Source organism: Schistocerca serialis, chromosome 7, assembly GCF_023864345.2.
Source record: "Schistocerca serialis cubense isolate TAMUIC-IGC-003099 chromosome 7, iqSchSeri2.2, whole genome shotgun sequence".
NCBI classification, from domain to species: Eukaryota; Metazoa; Arthropoda; class Insecta; order Orthoptera; family Acrididae; genus Schistocerca; species Schistocerca serialis.
In genome coordinates, this window is record NC_064644.1 from 18232273 (window position 1) to 18250506 (window position 18234).

The 18234-nt window shown below is 45.6% G+C and overlaps 1 protein-coding gene and 1 pseudogene across 3 annotated transcripts in view; one reads left to right on the forward strand and one right to left on the reverse strand.

Annotated features, from left to right (window-relative positions):
• LOC126412623 (torso-like protein) overlaps positions 1-18234 on the reverse strand; it is a 518977-nt gene that overhangs the window by 329426 nt on the left and 171317 nt on the right. The window lies entirely within an intron of this gene.
• LOC126413643 (5S ribosomal RNA) lies at positions 2534-2651 on the forward strand (annotated as a pseudogene).

Genomic DNA, 18234 nt, shown 5'->3' on the forward strand with positions numbered 1-18234 from the left:
TGTTAGCTCATCCCTTTCTGGTTGAGGAACTCATTTAGGTGTGACGCAGTACAATTATTAGCTTGTTGTTGATGTTGTTGTGGTCTTCAGGCCAAATACGGGTTTGATGCAGCTCTCCATGCTACTCTATCCTGTATAAGCCTCTTCATTCCTGAGTAACTACTGCAACTTAGATCCCTCTGAACCCTTCTGAATCTGCTGAATCTTTGTCTCTCACTATGATTTTTACACTCCACGCTTCCTTCCAGTACTAAATTGGTGATCCCTTCATGCCTCAGAACGCGTCCCATCAACTGATCCCACCTTCTAGTCAAGTTGTGCCATAAATTCCTCTTCTCCCCTAGTCCATTCAGTAGTTCATTAGTTACGTGATCTACCCATCTAATCTTGAGCATTCTTCTGTAGCACCACATTTCGAAAGTTTCTGTTCTGTTCTTGTCTAAACTCTTCACTGTCCGTGTTTCACTTCCAATTTATTAGCCAACAATTCGAAACGAAACATAACGAGACATCAATTATCATTTAAGCACATTTGTTCGTATTAACACTAAAATGTTGCGTGTTTACATTGTTTCCAAATCAAAAAAGAACCCAGCATACTGTACGTACGAAACGGTAGTGGAGCATTACAACAACGACTCGATGTGGCAACCATCAACTTTGTTACAGCCATCGTACCTACAGAGCACGTTCTTGTACAGGCGCTCCGTCCCATCTGAGAGTTTCCCCTTAGCAGACGCATTACACATCTAAATTGAAACCGTCGTATAACGGAAACGGTACGTTTCCTGACCGGGGATCCTGTTCAATGTGTTATCTATTCACCCGCCTCTACAAGCCCTGTAAATTTGTAGCGGTATTTCCAAACATCCTGTGCAGATGTGAGTAAACTTTAACAGCTATGATACAATAGCCCATTCGCGGAAACTGCGTGCCCCAATGAAGGGACCTGTCCCATTGATTGAGCCGACGGCACATGTTTTTTTTAATTTTTTTTATTTTCGGATATTTCATTAACGCCGGCAGCGGAGGCCGAGCGGTTCTAGGCGCTTCAGTCCGGGACCGCGTTACTGCTACGGTCGCAGTTTCGAATCCTGCCTCGGGCATGGATGTGTGTGGTGTCCTTAGGTTAGTTAGGTTTAAGTAGTTCTAAGTTCTAGGGGACTGATGACCTCAGATGTTAAGTCCCAGTGTGTGTACTGTAGCGAAATGCAAAAGATAACGTTGATATTACACTGGAAATATAATATTTATTACAATTACGGAGGATATGATTAGAGATTTTCTTCAGGTGGCGCATCGATAGCAACCTTCAAGTACCTTTATTGGTTACGGAGGTGACACCACCACGAAGTTTTACGGTGACAGATTGATTTGTTCGAGATGACAGTAATAACTTTATGATCGCTGTTGTAAGGACACTGAAACCGATGAAGCAAGGCGATAGGTCGGAAAATTCTGACCTTGTAATAAAACGACAGCGCTGACTGTGTAATAATGTCGTAACGCCGAGTGAAACACGGAGATAGGTCGGCATTCCGTGACCTTGGAAGGCGGCCAGTAAAGTTTCAGGCTCTGACATAACCCCAAGGACGACGGGCTCCGCGGCTGATGTTCCTCCTCGCCGCGGGTCCGCAACGTTTCCGCGTGACCTGCCCGCCGCTGCGCGACTTTTTTCGGTCACAGCACGGCTGACGACTGCGCCCCCCACCCCCACCCCCACCCCCACTGCGCCGCCTTGACACACATGCTGCGGGCGCCCAACTGGAGCAGCGCCCACCTGCCGCTCCGCTCAGCTGTTTTTATACCCGCGTGAGTCAATAAAATTACAGCTCCCGCCGGAACGTGCGACGGGAGTAGTAAGTAGCGCGAACGAGCCCGAGCGTTCTTCGTTCCAAAAAAGAAGTCAGGGCCGTCTGCGAGTACGACATCGCCAGGCAGTCTCTGAGAACGGGGCATCGAACATTCGTGCAGGATCAGAGCAGAAAATGTGCCTTGCTCTACGAAATGTGAAACTGCCGTCGAAAACACAGTGATCCGAACGAATCCTACATCACCATCTAAGTAATTATTCCGCAAGCGCATGGCTGAGCATTTTTCTACCACTATTTAGAATTTTCTGTACTACACTATTCACGGTTGAGCGAGGCAATCCTGCATACCCGACTCCGTTCGTGCCGTTATTTATCTTAATTTATTCTCGTCGTTCCTGCCCGCCATACACCTTGATCGTAGCATAATGTAGACATTGAAAAATTTTATAGATCGTGGCAAAAAAAGATATACGGAGTACATTTGGTAAGTGGTATAAAGCACTAATCGTCAAATTTACAGCTTTATACCACTTACCAAATATACTCTGCCACGATCTATAAAATTTTTCAGTGTCTACATGACGACAAGAGCGATTCAGCTCAATTGATTATGACGATGTGTAATGTCTGGTAGTTTATACATACTGGATTAAGTAAAAATTTTCATTAGTACGTAGCATAAAACGAAAGTTTAAATATAAAATGTATGATACTACTGTGGCAACGGCCTTGCCGCAGTGTATACACCGGTTCCCGTGAGAATACCGAAGTTAAGCACTGTCGGGCGTGGTCGGCACTTGGATGGGTGACCATTCAGGCCGCCATGCGCTGTTGCGATTTTTTCGGGGTGCACTCAACCTCGTGATGCCAACTGAGGAGCTACTCGACCGAATAGCAGCGGCTTCGGTCACGAATACCATCATAACGACCGGGAGAGCGGTGTGCTGACCCCACGCCCTTCCTATCCGCATCCTCCACTGAGGATTACACGGCGGTCGGATGGTCCCGGTAGGCCACTCGTGGTCTGACGACGGAGTGCTTTTTTTTATGATACTACTGTTCACTTATATTATGCAATTTTTCTTTTTTTCAGATTTGAAGATGACTCTTCAATGAGTTGAAACTAGTAATCAACAAAGGAGTTTTAGTGATCTTACCATAAGATATTTTTTACATTTTTACAGTGATCGTCTGTCTTCCAATTTGACAATGTCAAATAACGGCGTTCCCATTCAGATTTCTCGAGTATTTCTGGTACACTTCTGTATCAGCTATACCGACTTGAAACGAACCTAGCATCCCATATCTGAATTCGTTCTTTGTTTATCATCATACCTCCTTGATAACGACTCCTAACACTGGAACAGCATTCTGGAATTGGTCGCACTAGCGCCATGTGTGTGGATTCGTCTACGGATGCACTGCACTTCCCCAGAACCTTTTAAACAAATCTCAGTCCTTCATTAGCCTTCCGTAACAGTGACTTTACGTGATCGTCCCATTTCATACCGCTTCTTAATATTGTCACTAAATACTATCACAGAGTGACGTGCTCCAGAAGTTGACCACTAATCTTGTAATCAAATGCTATCCGGTTCTTCCTCTTTGTGATCTTGCATTTATCCACATTTAAAGTGATCAGAGATTCATTACTTACAACCGTACGAAGTTGCTTTCATGTAAACAACAGCATGGCCATATAACAATAGCATCTGGCAAATACTCGTAGCTAGTTGAGAGCCCGTTTAAGCTTCCTCGGGGAATACTTCTATTTTAATTTCTGTGGAACTTACGCCGCCTAGTATATCGCATTAGGTTCTACAAGTCACATGGTTCACCGCTTAGCGATTCCGTGTTGTAATAACGAAGAGAACGGTTCCGTAACACTGCTGACCAGTTAATGATTTTTGTAGGCAATAAGAAAGGAAAAAACACACAAAACAATGCGTCGCGTAGTGCTGAGGCTGCTGTTCGAGAGAGTGGAAGCACTGCGGCGTGACTCTTGTTACCATCGTACTTCTTACCAACCACATTACGTGCTGGGGTAACTTTGCTAAAGGATAGACGAAGCGTACAGTATTCACATCTCACGTTACACGTCAAGCGTCAATTTTTCGACACCACGTCAGCCCAAAAAGTCTGGTTCCATATAGTCTCCTTCCACCTGATTACAACGCGCAGAACGTTCACACAACGATGTGAAACTCTCACTAAAGTCCTTCTTTGGGGACGCTGTTCAACACGTGCGTCACAGTGGCTTCGATGTCAGTTATGTCGCCAAAGCATTGACCTTTCACGTCAATTTTTGCACATTGTCGTTTAATGATAGATTCGTATTGATATCGAGAAGTTTCGACTGTCTTTAACATTCGTTTCAGAGATGTTGCTCTGTAACCATTTGGTCCAAACGACGCTGACACACTACAGTAGCACGTCCGCACTTAACGCTACGTGCTCACAACTGACTGGCCGAATCCACATCTCCTGTTTACAGTTGTTAGTTCAAGCTGCCATCGCAGTTGCTGCGCTGGTGTCACTTATATGCAAGGAATAAAATCAGTCTCGCAACTTTTTGCACGGGCAGTGTATAGTTCCACGGCTGTCATAGCGGTTAGCAATGTCCCCCACTATTATACAAGAAAAGTCACAGTAAAAACTCGGATCTTGACACACTATCAATTTATCGCTTTCGGAAACCGTGTTTTATCCACCTATAGCGACGGATCATCTTAAATAAGACTATGTCTATTGACTTAGTTAATAATCTTCAAACAATAGAACACATATATGTCATTCACACTGCTAGAACTCTCAAATCAAAATCCGCTTATTCCTGAAAAGCCACAGTTTGTTCCTTTGATTAAGTACCAGTCTGGTAACAAATGTAGGCGGAAGCTCCAGAGAAACTGGTATAGGCATGCGTTTTCAAATACCGAGATATGTAAACAGGCAGAATACGGCGCTGCGGCCGGCAACGTCTAAATAAGACAACTGTCTGGAGCAGTTGGTACATCGGTTACTGCTGCTACAATAGCAGGTTATCAAGACTTAAGTGAGTTTGGACATGGTGTCATAGCCGGTGCTCGAGCGATGGGACGCAGCATCTCCGACGTAGCGAGCGATGAAGTAGAGATTTTACCGTACGACCGTTTCACGAGTGTACCGTGACTGTCAGGAATCCGCTAAAACAACGGGTATGTAAACAACCTCATGAATCCATGGACCCTGCATGTCACCAGGGACTGTTGAACCTGGTGAAGGCTCTGTAATGGTATGCGGCGCGTGCAATTGGATTGATATGGGACCCCTGATACGTATAGATACGACTCTGACAGGTGACACGTACGTAAGCATCCTGTCGGATCACCTGCATCCATTCATATCCATGGTGCATCCCGACGGACTTGTGCAATTCCAGCAGGACAACGCGACACGCTACACATCCAGAATTTCTACAGAGTGTCTTCAGGAACACTCTTCTGAGTGTAAACACTTCCGCTGGCCACCAGACTCCCCTGACATGAGCATTACTGAGCATATCTGGGACGCCTTGCAACGTGCTGTTCAGAAGAGATCTCCAGCCCTCGTACGCTTACGGATTTATGGACAGCCCTGCAGGATTCGTGGTGTCAATTTCAAATGTGTGAATTCCTAAGGGACCAAACTGCTTAGGTCATCGGTCCCTAGACTGACGCACTACTTAAACCAACTTATGCTAAGAACAACAAACACGCCCATGCCCGAAGGAGGACTCGAATCTCCGGCGGGAGGGGCCGCGCAGTCCGTTACATGACGCCTCAAACCTTGCGGCCACTCCGCGCGGCTGGTGTCAATTCCCTCCACAGACGTTCATCTACTGCGTGGCACGTCGCGTTGCGGCACTTATGCTTGTTCGCGGGGGAACCCTACACGATACGAGTATTAGGCAGAGTACCAGTTTCTTTGGCTCTTCAGTGTAGAATGTCGTCTGTAATTTATACTGCGCGTCCGTGTACCAGTTAACAACTCACACGGATCGCGAAGTTGCGTATGCTCCCGTAAATTGACTTCTGCAGAAAGCGAAGAATCCTAGAATTTAAATCTTGTAAGTACTACCTTTATATACCAAACAATATTCTCCTCGACCTAACTATTTAAATTACTCACACTTAATTTTCACGTGTCAATTTCGTACGACTCAACGCTGAGATGTTACCACAGTCGATCTCGGTTTCCTACTCCGAAACCACTGCCGCCTACCGCCGGTCTCGCTATTGTCGGTGTGACAGAAGCCTCCAGCCGCCTGAAATGTCGCGCAACAACTGAAAATGTTAGGCCGTATGGCTCACCGAATAGCGTATAACCGACCAAAGAGTACAAGTATCAAAGCCATATCGCTTTTACTGTAACTTGGTGGGTTTTTGCATGTAGGATTGGGTATTCGTAGTAGGTAAGGTATTTTGCAGCGATGGTACACTTGAACTTGGGACCGAGAAGGATTACGTGATGTTTGCAGTCGTAAATGAAGATGTTATGCGTACCTACGCAATGAATGGTTCATGAGGATGGACAGAAATATGGACTACGAATGCAGGGCCAGCGTTACTGTCGCTAATATGCGCATGAGGTGCCGGTGTCTACAGGTACGTTGCAACGCCACAAGACGTAACGAAATCCAGAAAGATCTAGAGAGGTAGAATGTTGAGCAAATGTAGTTCATGCACGAAAGAAGTGGCTTTGAAAACAGATGTTCGACCGATTTTTGGGATTACTCATTAGCCAGTTTTCGTTACCAGTTTGTATTAGTAGAGGGTCGAGATAAAATCAAACAATTTTTGTTATGGGTCTTTACGGATAAACTGAAATCGCATCACAGAAAGGGTTACTATTAAAATTCCGAGTGCGTATATTCCGAGAAGAGTCGGCAACACATCACTTCCTGCCACAGGCGTGCTGCGAAGTTACCACGACGAGAAAATCGCAGGAGTTCATTAGGAGGTTTACCGAGTCGTTATTGTAGTGGTATCAGAAGTAACCACACCATTTTGCCGCTTTTTCAATTGTAGATCTAGAGTCTTGGTGTTCCTTGATCCATTGGTATCCAGGGATAAGTGGACACGGAGATCTGAGGACACAATCGGTTCACGGAATGTTCCTCACAGCCGGCATTTTACCCCTCCCCCCCCCCCAAAAAAAAAAAAAATCCCACTCGCACGCCCCTACATAGCAAGGCAAAATGTCGTGTTGGTGGAAACAAGTCGGCGTGCTTGTGTTGCTCCCCAAGGAGGAGCAGGACATTGCAAGGAAGGGCAGGACATGGTGGCTTTTAACGTGAAAAATAAACGTCGCGTGGCACCACGGGCTGGTGCAGGTCCTTCAGCTGAACACTTCAGCAACTTGCATGTCTTCGAAAGCAACGGCATCTGGTTTTTTTCCCCAGACGGTCATCCATCCGAGTACTTGCCGGGCCCAACGTTGCTTAATATCAGTGACCAGGCGTGAACCGATGTTACCAACGAGGCTAGCCGTTAGTAACGTAACACGAAAATGCTAAATTATTCAAATAATAGTCCAAGTCACCTAGCCCACAAACAAGAAGAACGTGTTGTTTGGCCTCAGAATATGGCTGAAATGACGGTATTTGCATCCACACATTTCTTTGTACTATGCATTTCAAACAAAACAAAAAACTAATTTTTCAATAGTATTTCAGTACAAATTCTTAGGCAGCACATGTTAATGCAGTAGTGATTATATTTGTCCCTTCGGAATGTGTTTTATACGTAAGTCTACGGCACATTGTTTTCATTTTAAATATTAAAATACAGTTTCATATTTTTACCAAAGAAAAATCGGCGAACAACCGCATGTTGTTTTATTTTGACGACCAGTTTCGGCATCATCTCATTAATGCCATCTTCAGGCCCCTGTGCACTCCATGTATGAACAGGAGATATACTGATACATGCATAACTGGAGCCAACAATACCTGGATTCCGTGAATTCGTTTGTGGCGTGTTTACCTCGAATTAAATCGCAGCAGCATTTCACATTGCACATCCGGGAAACGACCTCCGCTTCGAAAGTTCATGCAGTAGCTGGTACTTTGTAAATTGCAAGTCAATGTCAAGAAATTATCATAACTTATTAACGTATTTTGACATTCAGTTGTAGCTAAACTTACCTACGTGCTGATCCAAATCTAAATTTCTGTATGTTTAATGACTTTTATCCCTATTAGTTACATTTGCATATTACTGTACAGTAACTTGTCACATGAAATCATAATCACAAAACACACAAAAAAATGTTTCTTTGCCTTTCTTTACAAAACTAAAAAGATTTGTGCACGAAAGATTTAATAACTTTGCAAGCTTTCATGACAGTTACACTCCTCGTATTTGCTGTTATTACAACACTAAACATGACTCAAATGACCTTCCTGCCGACAGAAATTTCAGTTACTCCTAACCTTTTTCCAACTGCAATTTCCTCTCAAATTACTGTCCTTCCGTTCTCTACTCTGTTCCGTGACATCATTAATAATTTGTCATAAGCCACAAGAGACGTCGGATTGCAGTGAACAAATTAACATGGATTGTGTCGCTCTTTTTTCGCGGTCACTGGCATATCAAACAAATTAACATGGATTGTGTCGCTCTTTTTTCTCAGCCATTGACATATCAATTTTTTTTCATAGTTCATAAAACAGCAACAAACGTTTAATCGTTCTCCGACACGTTGGCTTCTTGAAATAGAGTTGACAATGAAAATACTGACACAACTGTTGATAGTGCAATGGTAGCTCCAATATATTGAAGGGCTGGCAATATAGTATTGTTAACAAATACTTGCACCCCTTATGTGCTAGCGGTGTCGGGAAAGATGGGGACACTAAGGCTTGAAAGCGAAGATATGCAAACACCTGCAGCTCGAGGAAGGCCTTCACTCGTTCCGAGCGAACGGTGCCCAACCTACTTGGCATTAGGGATGGGAAAAACTGACCGGTTATAACCGATACCGGTATTTTAGCTCTGAATAGCCGGTATTTTTCGGTATTTGTTTGGTTCGACTATAACAGGTGATTTCTATATTTACTAATAAGTTAGTAAAAAAAAAGACGAAATATCAGTTAGTCGTAGTAGCAGTGCTAAGAGTTTTCATTTTTAAATAAACCTTTTCTTTAAAAAAGTAGTTATTTTAATTCGTAAAATTTGCATCGTTTCGAAAATTGTTACAGAAAGTGTGAAAACTGATCAGTGTTATTTTATTTGCTGTGCTGACAGAAACAAGCAACACACACATGGCAGAAATGGTTCACCACTGCTGAGACCATAACGTTTCTGTTGCAGCCTGTCGCGGCTTACCTAGAGTACGGGTGTGCGCGCGCGGTGTGCAGGGCAGACCATGTTCCGGCCACGTCTATACGATAGCTTCTCGCTGTCGCAGCCGGACATCCGTCGTATTGCGGAATGGCGCAGACCCTAGCTTGGAAATATTTTTACGACGTTATGTGGCAACGAAGTAGAACTATTCATTTGCCTTAAAAGATTCAACATTTGTCTGCCATTTCTGTGAAATAATAAATGAGGAAGGAAATTATGGTAACAGTAATAAATTAAAAATTTGACAATTTATTCATATAACTACGTAGACTTCCTCGGGATGCCACGATGATTAAAATTATTCTGAATGTTGTACCACGTCACTGCACAAAATGCTTTAATTACGAAGTTGAACCAACGTTTCAACTGTTCGTCAGGGACCCAGGTTCCTCCACTTGTCAAGTGCTTTCGCTAGCAGTATGGTTAGATTCCCAGCTCCAATTATACAGCAAGTCTTGCCCTGAGGTTGGCCGCTGTAATACGGTCGAAACGTTGGTTTCAAAAATCAAAGTATTTTATTCAGTTACGCCGCAGAAGATCCATAAGATTTTTAATCATCAGTTCATTTACAGTGCACAATAAAAGTAGAAAGTAGGTGATCTGCCTCCTGTGTCTGCACAATACGCGTTTATCTGCCTGTAGCCCTCGGAAAGGTATGAAACAACACGAAAACCATAGTTCTTCAACCTCAGTTTGCACCCTTCAGCAATGACTATTGGTAATGCGCACACAGTGGTACGATCCCCGATTATAACATAATTTTTCAGCAGTTTCAAAAAATTGGAATTATTAGGAGAAATGTGGTGATTTTTTGCAGTACTAAACCACTTACCACTTTTAGAAAAAAACAGAGAATGGTGGACGGGCCAAGTTTTCTTTTATTTGCCTTTTTAATTTAATATTTTTCATTCTATTTATCTTGAAACTCAGTCAGAAAATTTTCAATCTTTTGTTCGATTTATACGTTTGCTACAGAAAATAATAGGAATGAAAAACCGGAAGTGGAGCATTTCAGAAAGCGGCTAGTTAGACCGCTTTTAACAGTCTGGTTAAACTGGTGTGGAAAAATACCGATACAACAGAAACTGTTCTCTTTTGTTCTTCGTTTTCGCTTTGGGTTACAAGGACCATAGAGCCAACAACGGTTACAAAGTGCCAAAGAAAGACAATCGCGAAAAAACAGAATAGCACAAAATTACGAAGTTATCACATAAACACACTCTTAAAGTAAAATAAAAGCACAATTAGACAAACATAAGACACCCGAAGGCAGTGATGACAATGACATTGGACCGGCCGGAGTGGCCGAGCCGTTCTAGGCACTACAGTCTGGAACCGCGCTGCTGCTATGATCGCAGGTTCGAATCCTGGGGACTGATGACATCAGAAGTTAAGTCCCATAGTACTCAGAGCCATTTGAACCACAATGACATTGGAGCAGAATTTTAAACAACACTATACGCAGCATTATGACGAACATACATATGCTCTTATAGAAAAGACAAAATATTAAATGGCAAACACCGTATATCATACAAGAAGTACAACAGCTGAAGACCGAAAACTGGTTGTTTCAGCCATAACTGTCGTCTCTAGCTGGTAGGGGTGGTGACCGCATATCTCCGTGTCCGCATTTCTACTACGTCATTCGACCTAATCATATCACGTAGCAACAATCAAGGATACTGGAGTGTATCCTGTAGTGTAGGTCAAGTTCCGACAGTATACGAGGGCAAAATGAGCGCAGATTGGCCGGCATCGGATGCTCAGAGGAAGAAACGAGGCTCTGCGACGTAGTGGCCGTGGACCACCAGGTCGTGCTGAGAGCTGGCTGGTGGCGGCTGCTGCAGACGACCACACCAGGTCGTGGCGCTGCGGTCGCAGATGCAACCTCGCACGCACTCTGGCTGCACCGCCGTTGCATCAGCGTCCACCCGCCTTACGTAACGCCGACGCCGAGTTATGTTTCTCTTATGCTTCGCGGAGCCGTCGCCAGCGAGAATAAAAATGGGAAAAAACATCTCGGCTGAGCGCTCCTTCTGGAAGAGCTGTTTGCCACCTGCGGTTTGTTGTAGGCGCTTAAGAGCGCCTCCGAGCACGCTACCGTCTCAAACCCTCCGAAGTGTTCAGTTCCCTCTTGTCTTCTTGGGCAAAGTTTCCGAGCAACTATCTAATCAGTTCAAGCCACTGATGCAACTACTCCTGCATCGTACGCCATCAGTCCCAAACGTTTCGAAACCAGATTAACAAAAAAATAGAGAAAAGTGAAGTCGGCTGTTTTAATGCTTCAGGTTTTTGTACATTCTCCTCCCATTTGGGTGCAAGACATACACCGTTCACTCAACCATGTGAAACCTGCAGAAGAGTTTTCTTTGGGATGTTATTCTGGCGCGTGAGGTGACCACCAGAGTGCTCCTGCTGTCACACGAAATCACACACCAGACCATAACTCCAGGTGCAGGCCCAGTCTGTCTAGCACGGAGACAGGCTGGTTGCGGACCCTTAACTGGCCTCTTTCTAACCGACACACGCCCATCACTGGCACAGAGGCAGAACCAGTTTTCATGAGAAAACACAACAGACGTCCACCCTGCCCCCCCAATGAGCTCTCGCTTGACACCACTGAAGTCGCAAATGGCTGTGGTTTGGGGTCAGTGGAATGCATGCTACAGGACGTGTGGCTTGCAGCTGTCCTTGACATAATCGATATGCAACAGTTCGTTGAGTCACTGTGGAACTACGCCCCCTGGTAAGAAGCGGCGCATGGCCTGGATGGAAGGATCTTAATTGTCGTTCCTCTCTTTTGGGCCCCACCCGACGGATACCTATGGTAGATCGGGGAAAACCACTGTTCAGGTCGTGTTGTCGGCGGGGCCGGGAGGTGCTTGCGCCTGATGTACTCTACTAGGAGCCTTGTAGGCTGAACACAAACCGTTACCGTCATTACCTTTGCTACTTTTACCCACAAGAACCCTTTCATTAGCAACTTTGAGCCAAGCACAAAATCAGTTACCTCTCTATTGTATATCGTAAATAGTTTAGCACGCTGGACATGGAGGTCTTAGTCTTAGTTTCTAGCTTTAACGCACCCTAATTTCTTCTAGTTAAGTTAGTTTTTAGGATGGTAGATGTGAAAGGCATGGTGAGCAACGGCCAGCGTCTTGAGGGTCATTCCAAGACCCGGGCAGCCGCCCACAACCAGGTGACGGGCAATATTATACCTATCTCTTCTCTATTTTCTTCCTTCTTTATAAATATTTAATTTCGTTTTCATTATTAATATCTCACTTGATTTTGTATTAGTTGTAGGATTCTAAAATGCTGCACAAAAAAAGATATCAAATGGATGTAAACAAATAGAGCCCGCCTCCACGTGGCGGGACACGGGCAACGGTGTGAGTGGGGACGGGAGCCGGTGTGGTGTCACTGTGTCACTCCGGACCCCGGACCCAGTCACAGCGGCTAAGTGGCAACATAAGACCCACCATAACAAATTAGACGGTGGGTCATAAAATATAAGCAGCTAGTGAAAAAAAAATGAAGAAACAACTCACTGTGGAGCCAAGTGCCGCTCAAATAGCTGCTGCACTTGCAGCACGATGCGCCAGGGCCACACGCCGAACACGACTGTCTACCGTCTCAGTAGTTCCAGGTGCCCGTCCGGAGACCGGTTTTCTGCCACCGTATATTCTGGTGACGCCGCTGTCAGCAGTCAAGTACGGTGCCTACATTCCTGCCAAGTCTTTCTACGAGGGTCACTCCAAAAGATATGCACATCATTTATGTAAAAAATACAGTTTTCATTCTGCATGGGTGAAAGTTTTACAGTGTAGAGATACATCGTTCCCGCTTGTTTTCAAACTTAGTTCAACCTGTTCCCGTGAGTGGCGCCGTCACAGCATGTCTTCAAGATGGCTGCTACACTTTACGTTCGTCAGAAGCAACGTGCTGTCATAGAATTCCTGTGCTGTGAAAACGAGACAGTGAGAAACATCCACAAGAGGTTGAAAAAGGTGTATGGAGATGCTGCTGTGGATCGCAGTAAAGTGAGTCAGTGGGCAAGCAGGTTACGTGATGAAAGCGGGCACGGCAATATTGAGGATTGTCCTCGCAGCGGCAGGCCTCGTACTGCACACACTCCAGACAATGTGCAGAGTGTTAACGAATTGGTGACTGCTGACAGACGCACCACAGTGAACGAATTGTCACGCTACGTTGGGATAGGGGAAGGAAGTGTTTGCAGAATACTGAAAGTGTTGGCGTTAAAAAAGGTTTCTGCCAGGTGGGTTCCCATGATGCTGACAGTGGCTCACAAAGAAACAAGAAAAACGGTATGCAGCGAACTTTTGGAACAGTACGAGAATGGTGGAGATGAATTTCTTGGAAGACAGGTGATGAAACACGGCTCCATGATTTTTCACCAGAGACGAGGACGCAATCAATGGAGTGGCATCATACAAATTCGCCCAAGAAAAAAAAAATTCAAAACCACACCTTCTGCTGGAAAAGTTATGGCTACGGTGTTTTTCGGTTCCGAAGAACTCTTGCTTGTGGACATCATGCCAAGTTGTACCACCATAAATTCTGATGCATATGTGACGACACTGAAGAAACTTCAAGCTCGACTGAGTCGTGTTCAACCACAGCGGCAAAAGCAGGATGTTTTGCTGTTGCACGACAATGCACGGCCACATGTAAGTCAAAAAACCATGGAAGCGGTCACAAAACTCTGATGCACAACATTGAAACACCCGCCTTACAGTCCTGACCTGGCTCCATGTGAGTATCATCTCTTTGGGAAACTGAAAGACTCTCTTCGTGGAACAAGATTTGAAGATGGTGACTCCCTTGTGCAGGCTGCCAAACAGTGGCTCCAACAGGTTGGTCCAGAACTTTATCGCGCGGGTATACAGGCGCTGGTTCTAAGATGGCGTAAGGCAGTTGACAGGGATAGAAATTATGTGGAGAAATGAAAATATTGTTCCTAAAGGATGTATCTACACACTGTAAAACTTTTAAACATGTAGAATAAAAGGCGAATTTTTAAAAAAATAGTGTACATTTCTTTTGGAGTGACCCTCGTACAACACCGCAGAAGAAACATCCACCTTCTCGCAGCCCTATTACATGATCACGTTCAAACTCAGTGAGTTGGTGATCATGTCGTCTTTGTCGCCTTAAAGGCATTCTCGACTATCATCATCTGACCGCGTCCACTCTCAAAGGTTAACTAACGCTCAAGACGACTACAGCGTGTGTTTAAAGCAAACCTGATTTGCATCCTCATAGTGACGCTACTAATGCCATTCGTATGCAACTAGCGCGAAATTTTAATAGACTTCATCTTTCAGATGTACAAACACGCCTACCAACTTTCGTTTATGTCGCGCAACTCCTTGGCGTTGCGATTTTTTCCCTTCAGTGTGCATACTGCGAAAAATGGGTAGTCCTGTAACACTACCTTGGGGCACGGCCGACGTTACTTTCACATCTGAAGACTCTCTCCTTTGAGAACGACATGCTGTATTCTTTTTGCTATAAACTTTTCAATCCCAACACGTTGCTGGTCTGGTGTTCTGTACTTTCTCATTTTTTTCATTAGGCGGCAATGCGAAACTGTATGGAACGCCTTTCGGAAGTAGAGGAACACAGCACCTGCCTGGGCCCCTGTATCTGCTGTATACAGATTATATCAGATAAGACAAAAATTAAAATGTTCAAATGTGTGTGAAATCTTATGGGACTTAACTGCTAAGGACATCAGTGCCTAAGTTTACACACTACTTAACCTACATTATCCTAAGGACAAACACACAAACCCATGCCGGAGGGAGGACTCGAACCTCCGCCGGGACCAGCCGCACAGTCCATGACTGCAGCGCCTTAGAGCGCTCGGCTAATCCCGCGCGGCCGCAAAAATTAAAATCTAACAAATGAGAAGCTAGTATAAAGAACCTCGGCAATGATTTGCGAGCGACGTCGATATGATCGAAATCAAAGCAGTAATACGCTTACTGTATTTGGCTGGTGTTATGAAACCGGAAAACGAAATGATTTTGCTGCCTCCTTTACGGATAGCGATATCTTGCGGGCTACCACGAGCGCCAAGAGATTCTTGTGCACTCTCCTTGCCTTCCGCCTTGACTGTACCCAGACAAGAGCTGAGCGAAGGCGAACAGGTAAACGTGCTGTAGCACGTGAAATTTGGGACGCATTCGCTCAGGGCAGCTTACGTATTTTGTTGCTGGAAGCTACGTGGCTGTTGACGAAACGCTGGTACCATTTCGGGGACGATAAGTGCTTAAACTGTAAAGACAAAGAAAGCTAATAAATATGGAATCAACGTCCAGTGCCTTGCGACTCGTTCACCACACCAACGCAGTGGCGTCCTTAGGGCTTTGGTACGGAGAGCATATGCCATTTCCGACGCGGACAGCTTAACCCAAGAACTTGTGTATTTGATGGCTGTTTTTAAGGAAAATGGTTACTCTGAGAAGCAGATTCGTCGGTCTATGGAGTTTGGACCATCTCCAGAGGTGTATGAAGAGGAACATAGATCGGTGGCCTATCTTCCTTATGCTGGAGGCTTATCGTTTCAGATCGGACGAATTTTAAGGAATTTTCACATCAAGAGTGTGTTCCGTCCACCTTCTAAGATCATGGCACTGCTCGGCTCTGTGAAAGATGATTTGGGGCTTAGGAAACCCGGTGTGTACAAAATCCCGTGTCAGTGTGGGAAAGCTTACATTGGCCGTTCGATTCGCACAGTGCATGACAGGTGTGTGGAACATCGCCGCCATACGAGGCTACAACAGCCGGAAAAATCGGCAGTAGCAGAACACTGCTTAAATGAGGGACACAGTGTGAAATTTGATGAAACTGTGGTAGTTGCCAACATTTCCGGTTATTGGAACAGTGTCTATAAAAAGGGGATTGAAATTAGGTTGGCGGATAATTTAATCGACAGAGACAATGGGTTTCCTCTTAGCAAGACGTGGAATCCTGTACTATCTCGCATCAAAACTGAACGTTCTTCGGTGCGGCCCTGAGTGCGATGTATCGTTGCCAGCTGCGTTCCACAAAGGGCGGCGTCACCTCCCTGTCTTGGGAGGCAGAAACCGTGACTGGCGGCGCACGCGTCGTGTACTGAACGGTGGCCTATATAGGACGTCGATTTGCAGCCTGGCGTACAGTTCTCAGCGGGACTCATCGGCAGAAGCAGCATTCCCTGAAGATGGCGACCAGTTGGATCGCCGAAATATCGAGTCAAGTTGATTTTAGGATCTGGCAGCAAACCCGAATAGAAAAAATGGTTCAAATGGCTCCGAGCACTATGGGACTTAGCGTCTGAGGTCATCAGTCCCCTAGAACTTAGAACTACTTAAACCTAACTAACCTAAGGACAGCACACACATCCATGCCCGAGGCAGGATTCGAACCTGCGACCGTGGCGGTCGCGCGGTTCCAGATTGTAGCGCCTGGAACCGCTCGGCCACACCGGCCGGCAAACCCGAATAGACTTTCAAGAAAAAAATGCATTCGCGTTGAAAAAGAAAGTGAGATTCGTGGGAATGCGTCAGATCCAACGCAGTCAGTCCACCAAGCAATCGAACTTATCAAAGGAACATATCGGAATGACTTTTATGGGAACAGTGACGGGCAATATACGTAAAATACCGCAACAGTTCAAACGAAGCCGGCCTTGCAGTTGGGGTAACTGTGGTTGAGATGGGCGCTGCATGTGAGATGGCACTGCTGGAGACTGGCAACCTGATCGCCCCTGTGGTTGGAGGGAGAGCCGCCAGCTCCCGCGCCTCCCTCGTTCGCTGGAGCCAGGTGAGACATTTGGAGCAGCGGGTGGCCTGCTGCATCCGCGAAGGTGTCGCGTGTCGGCCGGCCCACTTCCCAGCCAAGATCAAGGCCGGCGGAAGAGCTGCGCCGGCGTCCCTATTGTCTCAGCCGTCGCCTGCAGAGTAGGCACCGGGCGGCTGAAGTGAATCACCGACTACAGTGGGCTTGCATCAGACAGCGAGACGACAGTATTTGCTGTCTAAATCTATCCACACCACTGGTTCGCACTTCGGCAGATCGCTTGCACGGGAGACTAAGGATATCGCATCACGATAGCGTGTTGATCTTACTCGAGCGATCGCCTTCATTCAGGAAATCCTGTCCTGTCCACAGCGAGCTAATTAGAGCATGGCGAAGGAACTGAGCCACATACACTATCTGATCAAAACTATCAGACTTCCTTATGTAATGGGAAATTGATGACTACCATGTGACGAGAGGCGGATCCGCCAGTATAAAATAAGGTGGGGAGCGCCGAGTTGTCAGTAAAGAAACAACAGTAGTAGAATGGGTTGGTCGGGAGAGGTCAGTCACTTTGAGGGTGGTCTAGCCACTGGATGCCACCTGAAAAAGGACCGTTGGTGGGAGAAGAAACACAAAGGACCGTTGGTGGGAGAAGAAACACAAACGAACGATCATAGGTAAACAGAGACCAGGGAGACCTCATCAACTGATGGACAGGGACCGTCAGGCATTGCGGAGAGTGAGTGTGAAAAATGGCATGGAATTACTCGTAAGTCGCAGAAATTACTAAATGGATTCGCAAAATCTGTGACCTGTTTGCGACACGTGAAAACATGTGCTGGACCGGGCCTCCAACCCGGTTGCCTTAACAACTTCGCATATCCGAGCACGCGTCCAGGAACTTCCACACAGGATGTCGAATTAAACACCTTTCAGCCGTCTAGTTTCCAAACTTGTTTTATTTGGCTACCAGTTTCAGCGATTTACTACGCCATCTTCAGGCCCCAGACCGACGTTTAGGAAGATTCTACCTTGATTCCGATCAAAACAGGGGCCATCAATAGGATCTTCCTACACGTCGGTCAGAGGCCTGAACATGGCGTAGAAAAACAATGAAACTCGTAGCCTAATAAAATAAATTTGGAAACTAGAGGGCTGAAAGGTGTTTAATTCGACATCCTGTACCGAACAGCCGAGTCCCGTAACTATCTCTAAAAAGATGTACATACACGTACACAACC